The following is a 14,603-nucleotide window of genomic DNA, read 5'->3' as shown; positions in this document are numbered from 1 at the left end:
AAAATGGGACACAAGTTCGAAAGTTGACAGTGAGATCACGCAGTGACTGATACGATGAATAGGACTTACTTGAACCATTGGCACAATTAAGCACCAGATCGCCTGAAAAGCCACACAGAAAAAGTGCGCGATTTTTCGATGAAGTCTTATGTTTGGAAGTTGCGGTCATATATTTGTGCGCGTGCAAGGTTCTTGCTCATGCCAGCTTCTTGGTTATATTAATACATCTTTATCAGCGCTTTTTTAGTTGCTGTTTTTGTTATAAAATTAATCACAGGTCCAGTTCTGTACTCTGAGTCGAATTCTCTCCTGTAGGCATCCTGCATGTCTGTTTTGCTAATCTAGGTCGAAATTATTCCCCAGGTGGTCGAATTATTCCGGAGCCCTCCACTACGGCACCTCTGTCTTCCTTTCTTCTTTCACTCCCTCCTTTATCCCTTCCTCTAGGGCGCGGTTCAGGTATCCAAAGATATATGAGACAGATAATGCGCCATTTCCTTTCCCCCCAAAACCAATTATTAATATTATTAATCTATATCATCATCATCATCATGATCATCATCAGCCTGACTACACCCACTGCAGGGCAAAGGCCTCTCCCATGTCTCTCCAATTAGCCCTGTCCTTTGCCAGCTGCGCCCACCCTATGCCTGCAAGCTTCCTAATCTCATCCACCCACCTAACCATCTGCCGCCCCCTGCTACGCTTGCCTTCTCTTGGAATCCACTCTGTTACCCTTAAGGACCAGCGGTTATCTTGCCTTCGCAGTACATGCCCTACCCAAGCCCATTTCTTCCTGTTGATTTCTAGATGATAACAGATGCACAAATTGGACGTATAATGACACTTTCTTCATACATATCCAAGGAGAGAATGAAAGAAATGACAGCGTGATATGCATGTTCCTTTACTGTGTCCTCGATGTCTGCCTACGTGTGAAGTTACGCCGGCCGTGTAACTTGGATCTGCACATAAACCGTGAAGTGAGTGCTGCTCATCCAATGCGCGTCCGCAGCCGCCACGGCAGTCGTGGCAGCCGGAGACGGCGCCGGATCTCCTTTAGCGTGGACGCCCTGTCCAGCACGGACCGCCCGAGCCAGCGGCGGGACCCGGCGCCGGCTCCCGCAGTGTGCCTCGCCGTAGCCTTCTTCGTACTGCTGCTGCTGCTGTGCGTGGTGGTAGTGCTGTGGATTTGGGGATACCTGGATGACTTGAGCGGTGACGACCTGGTTCTGGCGTCCACGCTGACCCCGCCCACCTCATCCAGGAAAGGGGGCACGGAGGTGACGAAGAAAGAGAACGCGACGACGGAGTCCAGCGCCGGCGACGATGAGGACGAGAAGGGCAAAGGTTAGTTTAATGGTTGCAAGGAACTTCCCATACATTTGCATTGATAGCTGCAGGCGTGAACCTTTTTGGAGTAAATTGCACTGACATAGCGGTAGTACAGATAAAGGCAGGTCCTTAGTGAGAGGTAGACCTTGTCGCTCATCTCATAAGATCTTGGGCACAGAGTGCCAGGGTGCGCTGGTCGTCCATATGGTGTGACGCCAGCCTACAGACGTGGACGGGGAGATAGTAGGAAGGAAATTTAGAGGGCTTCTGCGGATTTAAAACACAGCGAGATGAGGCAGGAGCGGTAAGGCGCAGTAGGACTCAAAGTCAGTCGTAATGTAATCAGAGACCCTCAATCCGCCCCGCTGATCATGTGAATATTATACAGGTGGTGTGATCGGTGTGACCTTTTATTAGTGTGCAGTGCTTTGTCGGGGTGTCTGTAGGTCCTTTGGCGGGAGAACAGTAGGAGCTATATTACAAAAGGGGAGGAGAATAAGAGTATTTGTCTCAAATTCTTCCCTTTCTTTTCCTCAGTCGCCAGACGTGGCAATGATACCTCCACCACTGAGAGCAGCAGCACCCGCGAACCCTCGGAGAGACGACGGCAGCCCCACGGCAGCACCGTACTCGTCAGCGACATCTGCCTCCACACACATCATAGCGACGACGACGACTTGGACAACTACGATGTACCAGGCGAGGGCCGGGCGTCTCTGACTCGCTCCAGAATCCGGCGCTGTGACGTTCTAATCCGTTGCTGCTACTCCCTCGAAGACGACCTGACTCTGCAATTGCACACGTCCCGATCAAGGCAATGAACAGCGAACGGCACATATCACAGCATCTTCACTGCAAAGCGACGCTACTACTCCGACGCCCAACATCTTCGACCTCAGAGGACACTCGTTGCAGTTCGCGTGCAACGTTCGGCCTTACTCAGACTCCTGGGAACTGGCGGAGAGCAAGCTAGGAAAGTGTTCGTTCTGAACATCCTGCGAGTCGTGCGGTCGAACCACTACGCCGGCGTTCGTCTCTGGTGTCGAAAGGAAGATAGTGGGAGGATCGTTCAGCCAGGCTTCATCCGGGTTGTCCGGGACCTCACTACAGCCCTGCGGAAGGCCAACTTCACTCTCGGCTTCTTCCTGCCTTACGCCGACCGCCGCCACTCGGCGGCGTACGCAACCAGGTTGCGAGTTCTGGAGGGCGTCCTTGGGTCACCTCAGTCACTGCTGCTGTACCCGACGACCGGGTCTCTACTCCGAAACAGCCTGAGTAGCTGGACGTCGCCGTCCCAGATAGCGGTCGTCTCCGGAGGTCTGCGTCCTGTCGTGAATTCCTCGGGACCTTCGGTCTGCTACCTGTTCCTATCGGCGACGGCCATATCGGTGGTTCTGTCCAACGCAACCGCATCCTGCGGCGACGCGGACGAAGGCGCCTCGATCAAGGCGACGTTCCTGAGCCGCAAGGCGCTGTCCAGGCTCTGCCGCTCGTGGAAGTCGTGGAAGACGTCGTCGCACCGCTACCACAGCATCGCGTGTCGCATCGAACAACGTGATGACAAAGGTGGTGGAGGCAAGGAAGTAGTCGTCTTCCAGACACCGCTGCAGGCGTGGGTGTACCGGAGGGAATTACTCGTTCACGCCCGCTCCTCTTGCTTTGGGTTCGTCGACGGTGACAGAGGCTTCCCGCGTAACTGCCGCTTTACGCCGTCCTCGCTGGCCAGTCTTTAAGTATATCATGTGGCATCCAATCAAGTTAATATTGGGCACGTGGACAGAGCAAAATCGTACATTTTATTAAGCAGCAGGGGATGCGATTGTATGAAGTCCCTATCGGGACGCGAGAAAATACCGCATCCTAGATTTGTGCGGTTTACGTTTGTTAGCAAACTGCACAGTTTGCTTAAGGTTTATTTCTTTGTTATAAGGAAAGTGTGCGTGAAGCATAACAGGTTGCTGGACAGTGTTATATGCAAGGAGCTGCTAGATGTGATCTTTATTTTTAGTTTGTCTCATTAACCCAAAGTCAATTTTTGCGTTGTGTTGCATCACAGCTTAATTTGTTTTACATACGCGAGTTGAAAGGTTTGAGCGTGATATGTCTGTGCTTAAGAAGTGCTGCCCTGTACTCGATGATGTGTGCAGTTTCGCTTCATATGGAACTTAACGGTGCAACGAATTGTGTTTTCGTCTCGGCAAAGGCTTGTGGTGCTTATGGCATGCTCGAAACTGGCCTATCCTCTCGTAATTTGTATGTGCGGTAAGTTAGCGGGACAATTAAGGTATGCGTGACGCGTGGACACGAGCTTGAAACCCATGTTGCCTCACCCCCCCCCCTCCCCCGCCCTTTATTCCATACATACGCACCTATCACGCACGCTGTTCTTATGCGCACTTCAGTCTTTACTTTAAAGGCAAGCAGGCCGTAGAAGCTCATTGCTGATTTTTAACAGCTACTTACAATGCCACTGTGCTTATCTTTCAAGTGTATGTGTCGAAAATACGTAGTGTCTTTAAGTCTAAAAAAATACGCTTTGCTTGTTTATTTTATAATGCACAAGGAGCACCGCATTCATCTCTAAGTGAAATCGGTAATTCCCTAGAAGAAACGGAGACTCATTGCTTGTCCACGAGAAACAACGTCAGTGATTATTAGCATGCGCCTGTCACACGTTTGAAGCAAAGCGCCAATAATCAAATAGCCATGCCTCACACACACAAGAAATGAGAGTAAATGCTTAAGGCCTTGATCGTGAGTTAAGAATCATGAGTTCGGATCCCACCGGAGGAATGCGGTCGTTTTTAGCTCTACTTTCTAGTCGATTATGTTTTAGCCATAAACTAATCACACGATTAATTTCACACTGATTACTCTGCAAATTAAAAAAAATCACTCACCTATGCTCCTTGGTTGCGGTTGCTCTTGCCTTCGTTCATATGTAAAGATGAACTTAAGACAGTGCAGCGAAAAAATTCATCAAATTAATTTTTAACGGCTATAGTAGCAACTTTTACTTCTCGAAGCATACCCGTGTTTCACTGCAAAATTTCCTGGAACATCGACAACACACTTCTGACCGTCTTATCACGATACACACAATTTTACGCAAGTTCTTTGCTGTATACCTGCACTCATTCCATTCGTTAGCCAATCTGTCCATGCGCCCCGCATGAGTAATTCATTGAACGTCATGCGAGCCAGGTCATTTCTTGATTGTCCTGAATTATATAGCTCTCGCCCAACTTAATGGTCATGTGCGACAGCCACAACCCGTGCAAGTTGAAAACAGGAACCTATTTATGAATTATGATTTCTTTTTGTTAATTCTATATAACCGTACCTGCAGTCTTAAATTGAGAATATCCCTCTCATCTTGCGTCGGAAAACTGATAGAACATGTGATACAAACGCGACTAAACAATTGCATGGAAGACGACGACTGATAACCCCATTCGATGACATGTTTTAGTTGGCATTTGTCCACGCAAGATGTCATGGTACAACTCAAACATGCCATATTAGACACTAAGTTGCTGGATGTGAAAGTACTAGTGGGGCTTGTCCTCACCGAAGCTTTCGATAATATAAAAACACGAGGAGGTACTAGAAAACCTGGCTCTTTTAAACGCCGGGGAACGCACATACAACTACATTGCCAATTTCTTCTGGGGCACGATAGCGCACATCCAATTTGGTGAAAGTCAGTCTCAAGACATACACTTGGGCAGCATAGGCACCCCGCAGGGTTCGGTACTCCCCCCCCCCCCCCCCCCCCCCACCTTCTCTTTAACGTGGCCATGATACGGCTACCGATGAGGCTGGATGGGATAGATGGCTTGAACTCCTGCATGTACGCGGACATCACCATGTGGATGACCCGTGGAAACGACGCGCACATCGAAGGTACGCTACAGAGGGCCATAAATGAGGTCTGAAACTATGTCAGCCATAGGGGTTTGCAGTGATCGCCGCAGAAACCTGAACTTCTTTTTTTATCGACCTCTGCATCAGAGATTAACTAGAACCATCCCTAACATCAAATTACAAGCGCAAGGGGCGGGGAGATCCCTCAGGTTGAAAAAAACCAGAATTCTAGGCATGATTATACAAAGCAACGGGTATAACAGTGATGATATAACTAATATGGACAACTGCGCACAACAAACGATGCGCCTCATACAGAGGATTCCAACAGGAGACACGTCATGAAAGAGCAGTCTCCCGCGGCTGGTATAGGCCTTTGTAGTTAGCCGTATCTCGTACGCTGCCCCCTTCCTCGATCTTAAAGTGGCAGAAAAAGAAAAGATAGATGGAATTATCAGGCGGTGCACGAAGCAAGCTCTAGGGTTGCCCATCCGTATATCCACTCACTGCCTCCTAGAGCTAGGCATGCACAATACCCTGGAAGAAATTACGGAAGCAGTAAGAACGTCCCAGATCGGACGCGTAGCCAGGACCACAACCGGCAGGGTCATTCTAGACAAACTCAATCTGACTCGAGACAACAGAACAGCCAAAGTCGACATGCTCGGAGAAAATCAGGACACTAGAATAGTACCATCACTACCTAAAAATATACATCCTATTCATCACTCAGTGCGCCGGGCCAAACGGGCGGAAGCGCTCGAGAAACGCTTCCGCTCCTACAAAGACGAGGACGTGGTCTACATTGATGCCGCAGAGTATGGTAGGAACATGATGACCCTCGCGGTCGTCAGTAATTAACAACTCCTCAAAATAAGTGCCTCCATACTCTCGGGTGACCCAGAGAGTGCAGAGGAAGCTGCCATAGCACTGGCTTGTATAGGCACAAAAGCGGGGTATATATCATCAGTGACTCCAAACTTGTCATCCTAAATTTCAGCTGGGGCCGGGTCTCCCCCCTAACGAATACATTTATAAGCCGCCATGTAATAGACTGGAAAATTGCACTAGTCTGGACACCAGCACATGCATCCCTGCCTGTTAACGAGACGGCCCACGAGTTCGCCCCAGATTTTTCCTTCCGAGTGGACCCGAGCGAGGTGGTATTCACAGAAAGAAATCGCATGGTGGGATACATATTAATTACACGGCACTATCGTTTGCCAAGGGGTAGACGTCCTCCAGCGGATAGATCCTTGACAAGGCCATCAACTGGCGCCGGTTCCAAACTTACACCTTTCCAAACCCGGCCCTCTGGAGTCTTATGCACCCAGGGCAATTTTCAGCAAAATGCGCAAATTCCAAACTTAGGACCACATTCGACCACATACTATGGGAATGTCCTCATGGCTCCCGGTAGGGACGAGGCATAAAGACGAAAGACTAGCTGGAGCCTTTACTACTGAGCTCCGACCCAGAGACTCAGCCGACTCGTCCGACTGGCCGAAGCCGTCGCCGAGAGCCGAGACCTTTCAACCGTCGTCCAGGCGGTGGGTAGCCCTCTGGCTACCCTCTTTCTGTTGGACAATAAAGGTTTTACTATCCTAGCTTATACCGAGGCATCAGTATTTGAGAAAAAAGAAATAAATTGAAAATTGGTTTTTGAGGAAAGGAAATGGCACAGCAATTGGCTCGTATATCTCGGCCAACCAACCAACCAACCATTTCGACCATCTGGGGATCTTTAACGTGCAGTGACATCGCACAGCACACGGGCGCTATTGCATTTCCCCTCCATCACCTCCATCGAAACGCGCCCTGGAAGAAGAAGAAGGGCGGCGCGCGAGGTCCGCGCTCTGTTCGCTCCAAGCACGAGGGAGTCATCTCGGCCGCCATTTGTATCAAAGCAGGCATTTTCTCTCATTCGCTCTCGAGGATTATCGTCCACTGTTATCACCGTAATGATACCTGCGACGCACAGACTACGAATGATGGCGCTCCTTCTGGAGTGCGTCTCCATGCCGTGCCACGCCGACTACTTCTTCTCCCGGAGACCGACGTCCCAGCTGTCCCTCTACCCGGTGCGAACGGACGCTCAGAACTGGGTCCTGGGAAGCATCGTGCGGCTACCGTACGTGATACGCACCTCGGAGGACGCCACCGTGACGTGCACGCGCGACGGCCAGACGGTGAACCGATTTCGGGTTCGGGTCCCCCGTCGTCCGAGCTCTGTGCGCACCTTCGAGCACGCCCTGGTCATTCCCAACGTGAGTCCCGATCATGCCGGCGAGTACTCCTGCACGGCGCGCACTGCACACCGCGAGAGCGGCGCTGTGGCTTGGCAGGTGAAGCCCATCAGCCACAGCACATGCGGCTGGGCCGAATCGTGCAGGGAGACGTCGGATTCTCCCTGCGACGCCTGCCAGTGTCCACCCCAGCGCGAGTTCTACGGCAAGAACCGGCTCTACGACTGCTACAGCAAGCGGACTGCGGGGATAAGTCTGAGGCTTAAGGATACACCGGAGGCGTCGTTCATCATCTTTAACTCCCGCCGCCAGGCTGCCATCTACTACGAGCTGATGACTTTCGGTGACACGCAGGTCACGTGGACCGTGGACGGCCGCCTGGTGCACTCGCACACCACGCTCTACGACAGCCTGGATACTTACGTGACCTTCTGGGAGCGCATTATATTCCACGTCCCGAACGAGACCGACTACAACCGATACCTCAACGGATTCCTGATGGCCCAGGTGCGGGGGACCCGAAAGTCGGCCTCCCTCATCCTGAGAGTCAAGATGAACAAGGTCATGCAAGCAATGACGTGTGGCAACGACAGCGACTGCAGCCCAATAGGCGCGTCGTGCAAGACGTACACGAGGGCGATGAAGTGCCGTTGCGAGCTGCCCGAAGCAACGAGATGGACGGGGTCCCAGACAGAGGGACACTGCAGTAAATCGTGCAGGACTGCTCAGGACTGCAGCCATTTGGGCAAGGCCTACTGCAGCCAGGCTCCAGAGACGCGAAACTACTGCGTCTGCAGCCCGGGCTTCTACCTAGACGGCAACAGGTGCCTGTCCGGCGAGTGCGTCTTGTCCGACGACTGCCAGGCGCGTTACGGACCTTCCGAGTGCATCAACGGCCACTGCGAGTGCTTCGCGGGCCACGTGTACCGCGACGGCACGTGCATGCCCATGGTGTGTCTGGGCAACCAGGACTGCGAGGACGGTGGTCGGGGTCTGCGCTGCCTTGGCGGCCGCTGCATTTGCCACCACGAATTCGACCTGACGCGCGAGAACGTCTGCGACAAGAGCGACGTGGGCCAGTGCCACGGCGGCGGCTCGTGCCGCGTCGACAACTCCGTGTGCCTACGGGGCGAGTTGTGCTACTGCATCAACGGCTTCCGCGCCGTCAACCTGCCGACGGGTCGTGCCTGCCTGAACGTGTCGTGCTGGACCAACGACGACTGTCGGGGCATCACCCTGGCCACGTGCAGCAACGGCATGTGCACGTGCCCCGACAACGAACCGCCACGTGGCAGGGCCTGCTACGGCTCGGCAGCGCTCACATCCGCGGAGTTGCTGACGCCCGTCAGGCTGGTGAGCACCACTATCGTCCTAGGTGCTGTGGTGGTGGCGGTGCTGTGCGTCACCTTCTCGTTCATGAAGTCCAAGGAGGACTTCGTGTCCACCACCTTGGAGGACGAACAGCCGGCGGAAGACGAAGGTGCTGTGATGGCGGCTAAGCGCGCCCTGGACGTGGTCAAGGAACAGGAGAGGGCGGCCGCGGCCGAGGCAGAGGCAGGGGAGGAACACTTCTGGCGCGTTCTCATGCGCTCCTTCTTTCCTAGAGCGGCCGAAAATATGTTCGGCGCGGTCGGGGAGGAAGGAGACATTTCGTTCGGGACTACACCCGTGTCTGAAAACACTATTGACATTTGACGTAGCGCTCGCTGTGCGCCGAAAAACTTTTTTTTTTGTTTGCAGTGTGGGATTTAGTCTCTTTAGAAACAATTTTAAAGTGTGTTTAATTCATGTTTAAGATTTTTGCCAGATATATAAATAACACATTGTTTGACTTCGTGTACAATTCTATGTGCAAAGAAATATAGCTAGTTGATATTGTAAAGGAAGTGCGTAGTTATTGTGTTCGATTACCAATCACATGCTTGTAATTTATCGCAGTCTACATCCATTTTATTGTCGTATAAACATTATGGGCATGAGTCGTCGTTGATCGTCCCGAGCCTTGAGCATGCCCCGCATTGATTATCGAGATCTTGTTAGTCGTCCAAACGTAGCCTACGCACACCAAAACTCAGACATTGGTTTCTAATTACCGCTAAATAAGCGTGTGCTTTCTAGCCCTTAACAAGTGTAGGTGGTAACAGTGAGGCCGACAGATAATTGCGATTTTGTTGACAACCAGCTCAGGGACCTTGTGATTGGACTTAGGCCTAAGTAAGGTGTTCCGTGGAGACATGAGCCAGGTGGTAGAAGTACGCCGAGGGTGTTACTTTATTCCGCACTCACAAAATAAATTGCTCGCCCACTTACTAACTTCGACAATCATACAAGTACTCATTCATTGGACAGTCGCTCGCTCGCTCTACCAAACGCTCAATCCTTCCTTCACTCACTCACTTTCCCACTCGCTCACTAGACACTAACTTAGCCGCCCAACCACGTACTCACTCGACACTCACCCGCTCGCGCAACCGCTCGCATTTGCCAATCACTCAGTTACTCCCTACTCGTTTACCTACCCACCCACTGATTCGACACTCACTCACTCGCCTGCTTACCTACTCACCACTCACTCATTTACCCAGTCACTCACATGCTCACTACACGCTGACTCACTTGCTCAGCATCCACTCGCTCGCTCATGGCTCAGTGAAACTTACGCGACACCCTCTCACCAGCTCACTCACTTGACACGCACTCAACCACCCACTCATTGTCTCGCTTCTGACCAAATTGATGGAAGGATTATGCAAAGAGGGAAAAGTGACTCGGGCTGCCCTTCAGTCAGGCCGGTGGTAACACTACTCTTGGACCCAAAAAGAACAGGAAAATAAGGAGAAATTAATCAAGTATATGAAGTAACACATGAAGGCGGATATTGATAATTACTAGATACAAGGAACAAAAATAGTTTTGTCTATGGGACCTAGTAAACTGACGCACATAATGTTCCGCCCTTGAAGTAGCTAAGGCAGGTAAACTGTGAAGCATCGTGGATTTGTGCCTCTTGACTGGCTGCCCTTAGGTACAGAGTCTGATCTGTTTCTCGTGATTTTTGATCTATTTATTGAGCTTCCATGGTTCGTTTCTTTTTCCCACTGCAGCCCATACGCCGCCCAAAATGATCATGAACTGGCTGCAGTGACGCTGCTCCCTGAATTGGCCGTTGCGCATCTCCGTTGTAATTGTGCTTTTAGAGAAAATGAAAGGCGCAGTAACTGTCTCACATATCGGTGGGCACCTCAACCACGCCGCCTTGAGGAAAGGGAGGAAGTTTAGAGTGAAAGAGAAAAGACAGAGAGACCGCAATGGAGGTCTACGTCTCCGTCGACGTCGCAATCGTTGACCACAACAGCACACAGACGCGTACATCACAGGCGCTCGGGCAGTACCGGTTCCATGGCATCGCAATGGTTGACACTCGAACAAAACTTGACGCACGCAGGTCCGGTCGCTGCTGCCTGCTCGTCTGAAGCCCGAAGAGGTCGCGAAGGGTTGCACGCAGGGCCGAAACCGTTGTGTTATCACCGGGCTCCGCGTTCGGACTAGCTGACGTCTTCAAAGGTTTCATCTGTCGGTCCTCCAAATTCCAATCCACAACTCCTCTGCGATGTCAGTGCACGTTGAAGAACCCCAGGTCGCTGAAATTAGAGTAGAACGCGATTAATTTGGGCTTATTGGTTTATTGAGTTTAACGTCCCAAAGCGACTCAGGCTATGAGGAACGGCTTAGTGAAGGGCTCCGGAAATATCGGCCACCTGGGGTTCTTTAACGTGCACTAACGTCGCGCAGTACACGAGCCTCTAGAATTTGAAAAAATTGAAAATTGGTTTTAGGAAAAGGAAATGGCGCAGTATCTGTCTCACATATCGGCGTATACACCTGAACCGCGCCGTAAGGGAAGAGATAACGAAGGGAGTGAAAGAAGAAAGAAAGAGGTGTCTAGTGGAGGGCTCTGGAATAATTTCGGTCACCCGGGGATCTTTAACGGGCACTGACATCGCACGGGAAGGGATAAAGCAGGGACTAAGAGAATAATAATAATAATTGGTTTTTGGGGAAAGGAAACGGCGCGGTATCTGTCTCATATATCGGCGGACACCTGAACCGCGCCGTAAGGAAAGGGAGTGAAAGAAGAAGAAGGTGCCGTAGTGGAGGGCTCCGGAATAATTTCGACCACCTGGGGATCTTTAACGTGCACTGACATCGCACAGCACACGGGCGCCTTAGCGTTCGTGTGATGTGCGATGTTGCGATGCGATGCGCACTTGTTTGCTTTCATAGTTTTTGTAGCGATAGCTACATTACGGTAGCATTTCGAGCCTTCAGCGTGGCGGCGCCGTGGCGGTGGCTGCGCTACAGTGCCTAGAATATACTGCCAGTATATTCTGGGCACTGTAGCTGCGCTGTAACCCTGTGGCTGCTCCCCCACGCTCTCGCGTGGTTGGTCACGTGGTTGCTCACGTGGTGCGGAGCAGCTTCCAGCGGCGCGGCGCCGTGGCTGATAATGGGGTTCATCACCTGGTTGGTCACGTGACCAAGTTCCACTCGGCCATCTGTAGCTATCGCGTCACTCCAGGTGTAACCAGAGCTAAACCACCGCTAATTTTTTTCTTTTGCGACAGGTGGAGGGCACAAGCTCCTGCTGTATTCGACAATAATCATCGGCACCAGAGCGATGAGCTGTAAATAATCTTAAGTCTGTCTCTCTTTGGGGAGAAGCATACGTGAGGAATCTTTTGGTAGGCACCCCCAGCTGGCGGCCTCTGCTTCAAAGCGAGTACACCGTACAGTGATCGTCTCACAGGAAATTTCCCACGCAAAGGAATTGCAAACAAGACAAGAAACGCATCAGAATCTGCAATTTTGTGACGCGGGTCTGCCAAGTGAACGAAGAAGAAATAGAAATCGCCCAGGAAGGAGTGCCATGTGTACTAAGAAGAAGAAGAAGAAGAAGAAGAGCCATGCCTCCGAAGCAGCAGCAGCAAAAAGTTCAACCCCAAAAGCAGCTGCCTCAGCAGCAGCAATATATTCCGCTGAAGAAGAGGCGGCCCAAGATACAGGCGGAGCTAGAAGCGGCGGCTGCGGCAAGGGAGCTCTCCCCTCAGGACATCTACTATGACCCGCGCTACAAGAACTACTTCTACGCCGGCTTGCTGCCGCCCATGCCCGGGGCAGCTGCTACGCAGTCATCCGTCGGGACCTCCACCGCCAGTGAAATCCAGTTTTTGACCGACGACACCATCGGCAGGAAGAGGCGTTCCATCCTGTCTAGGAGGCGAGTGTCTTGGAAGCAGGGCTCAAGTACAATTATATCCCAGTACGCGGACGTTCTAAATGGCACATCAATTGGCCCTCACTTGAACTGAACGGCAGTTAACTGAACGGCACATGGGTGTGCTACCTCAAAGATCTCAATGACAGTTCAATTCAACTGAGGTCGGGGACACAGTTTAAAGGGTCAACGGATAAGATGGCGGTCAATGGACTCATGGGGACGCCGCGTCGGCGGCATTCCCCAGAGCAATATTTTTTTAAACCACGAGAAAAGTTGTTGGCTAATATAAGTACCTCACAAATGCGCACTTGTTGCATGCACTTTCATACACGCTTAGAGCATGTGAGGGTAACCGTTCCGGTCGCTCAGGAGATGCCCTGAACTCAGCATGGCAAGCTCAGCCAGGAATTTACCACCAAATGACAAAGAGGGGTAGGGGTCGCAATACAGAGAATACTTTAGAGTCAAGGGTTCACCAACAAAAGAGAAGCTTTGTCGTGCAAAGCGACGGTACAGATTTACATAGCACTCATAAGGACAGATGTATTGTTCTCCAAAACGATGCAGCGCATGCAACGCAGCGCGTAAAAGAGGCTACAATACAAGAGAGAGATATATCGTAAAGTGCAGTAATAGACAAGACAGAAAACTAAGATAAGACACAATTTGTTCACCGGGCACTGCCACAGTCCTGTGACCGAAGGATGATGACAAGGCCATCACGAAGACTGGCGCGCGCTGCTTGGCAGGTCCGCGGCTGGGCGAGGGGTGTTGCCCCGGGAGTCATGCGTAGTAATTAAGCGAGAACTATGGCACGGGCTTAGCGACAGCACTAATCGCCCTTCCTAAGTTCCTACATAGGGTGCGCCGGGTCTGTTCGTAACTTCGCGCCAAGGGCCGCACGCGCATACATACATTGTCAACAGTATAACGGCCTCTCATCCTCCCGCCGAGGCACGCGTCGCCATTGGTCAAGCTAGGAGTGAATTTCCCAGTAAGCTCGGATTACAACTTTCCAACCAAGCGCTGCCACGCGCGTGCAAAGTGCAAAAGGGCATAACTACAGACACAAGGTTACGCGCTATTAGTAGGAAATTTGGGGTCTACCTCCAGCCTCCTTGATACGCCTACGGCGCATGCAGGCGACATTCTATCCGCGCCGGTTCCGAACTTCCAAGAAGCCATATGTGCCCTGCTGGATTGTCTTGGCCCGATGTGATTGTCCTGGCCTCCTCCTCCTCCTCGCGCAGCTGGCGCGACCGACTTCTGAGTTTACCCGAGTTACTTTATGAACAGAAAGTGTGGCCAGTGTATGTACATGCCACGCATGAGGCAAGTAATGCTTACGCATTAAAAAAATTGCTGGCAGTCTTAGGATAAAGACCCTGCATAGTTAGTCGATAATCAAATCAATGAGCTTAAGCTAAAACTGACGCGCGCATCTGAGTTACACAAAATTTATTTCAAACACAGGAGAAGTAGAGAGCGAAAGAAATCGCAAATATGTTCTGTGTCCTCTTTCACTAAAATCTCCTGCTTGAAAAGGCATCCCTCGAATGCACACTGCGACAGTTTGCAATGTTTAATAATAATAATAATAATAATAATAATAATAATAATAATAATAATAATAATAATAATATTAATAATAATAATAATAATAATAATAATAATAATAATAATAATAATAATAATAATAATAATAATAATAATTGGTTTTGGGGAAAAGGAAATGGCGCAGTATCTGTCTCATATATCGTTGGACACCTGAACCGCGCCGTAAGGGAAGGGATAAAGGAGGGAGTGTTTCACTTCTCCACCGATATTCGTGCGCAGCCGCCGCGGCAGCCGCAGCCGAAGGAGCCGGCGCCGGATCT

This window comes from Amblyomma americanum, chromosome 10, assembly GCF_052857255.1.
Source record: "Amblyomma americanum isolate KBUSLIRL-KWMA chromosome 10, ASM5285725v1, whole genome shotgun sequence".
NCBI classification, from domain to species: Eukaryota; Metazoa; Arthropoda; class Arachnida; order Ixodida; family Ixodidae; genus Amblyomma; species Amblyomma americanum.
This window is presented reverse-complemented; position numbering follows the sequence as displayed.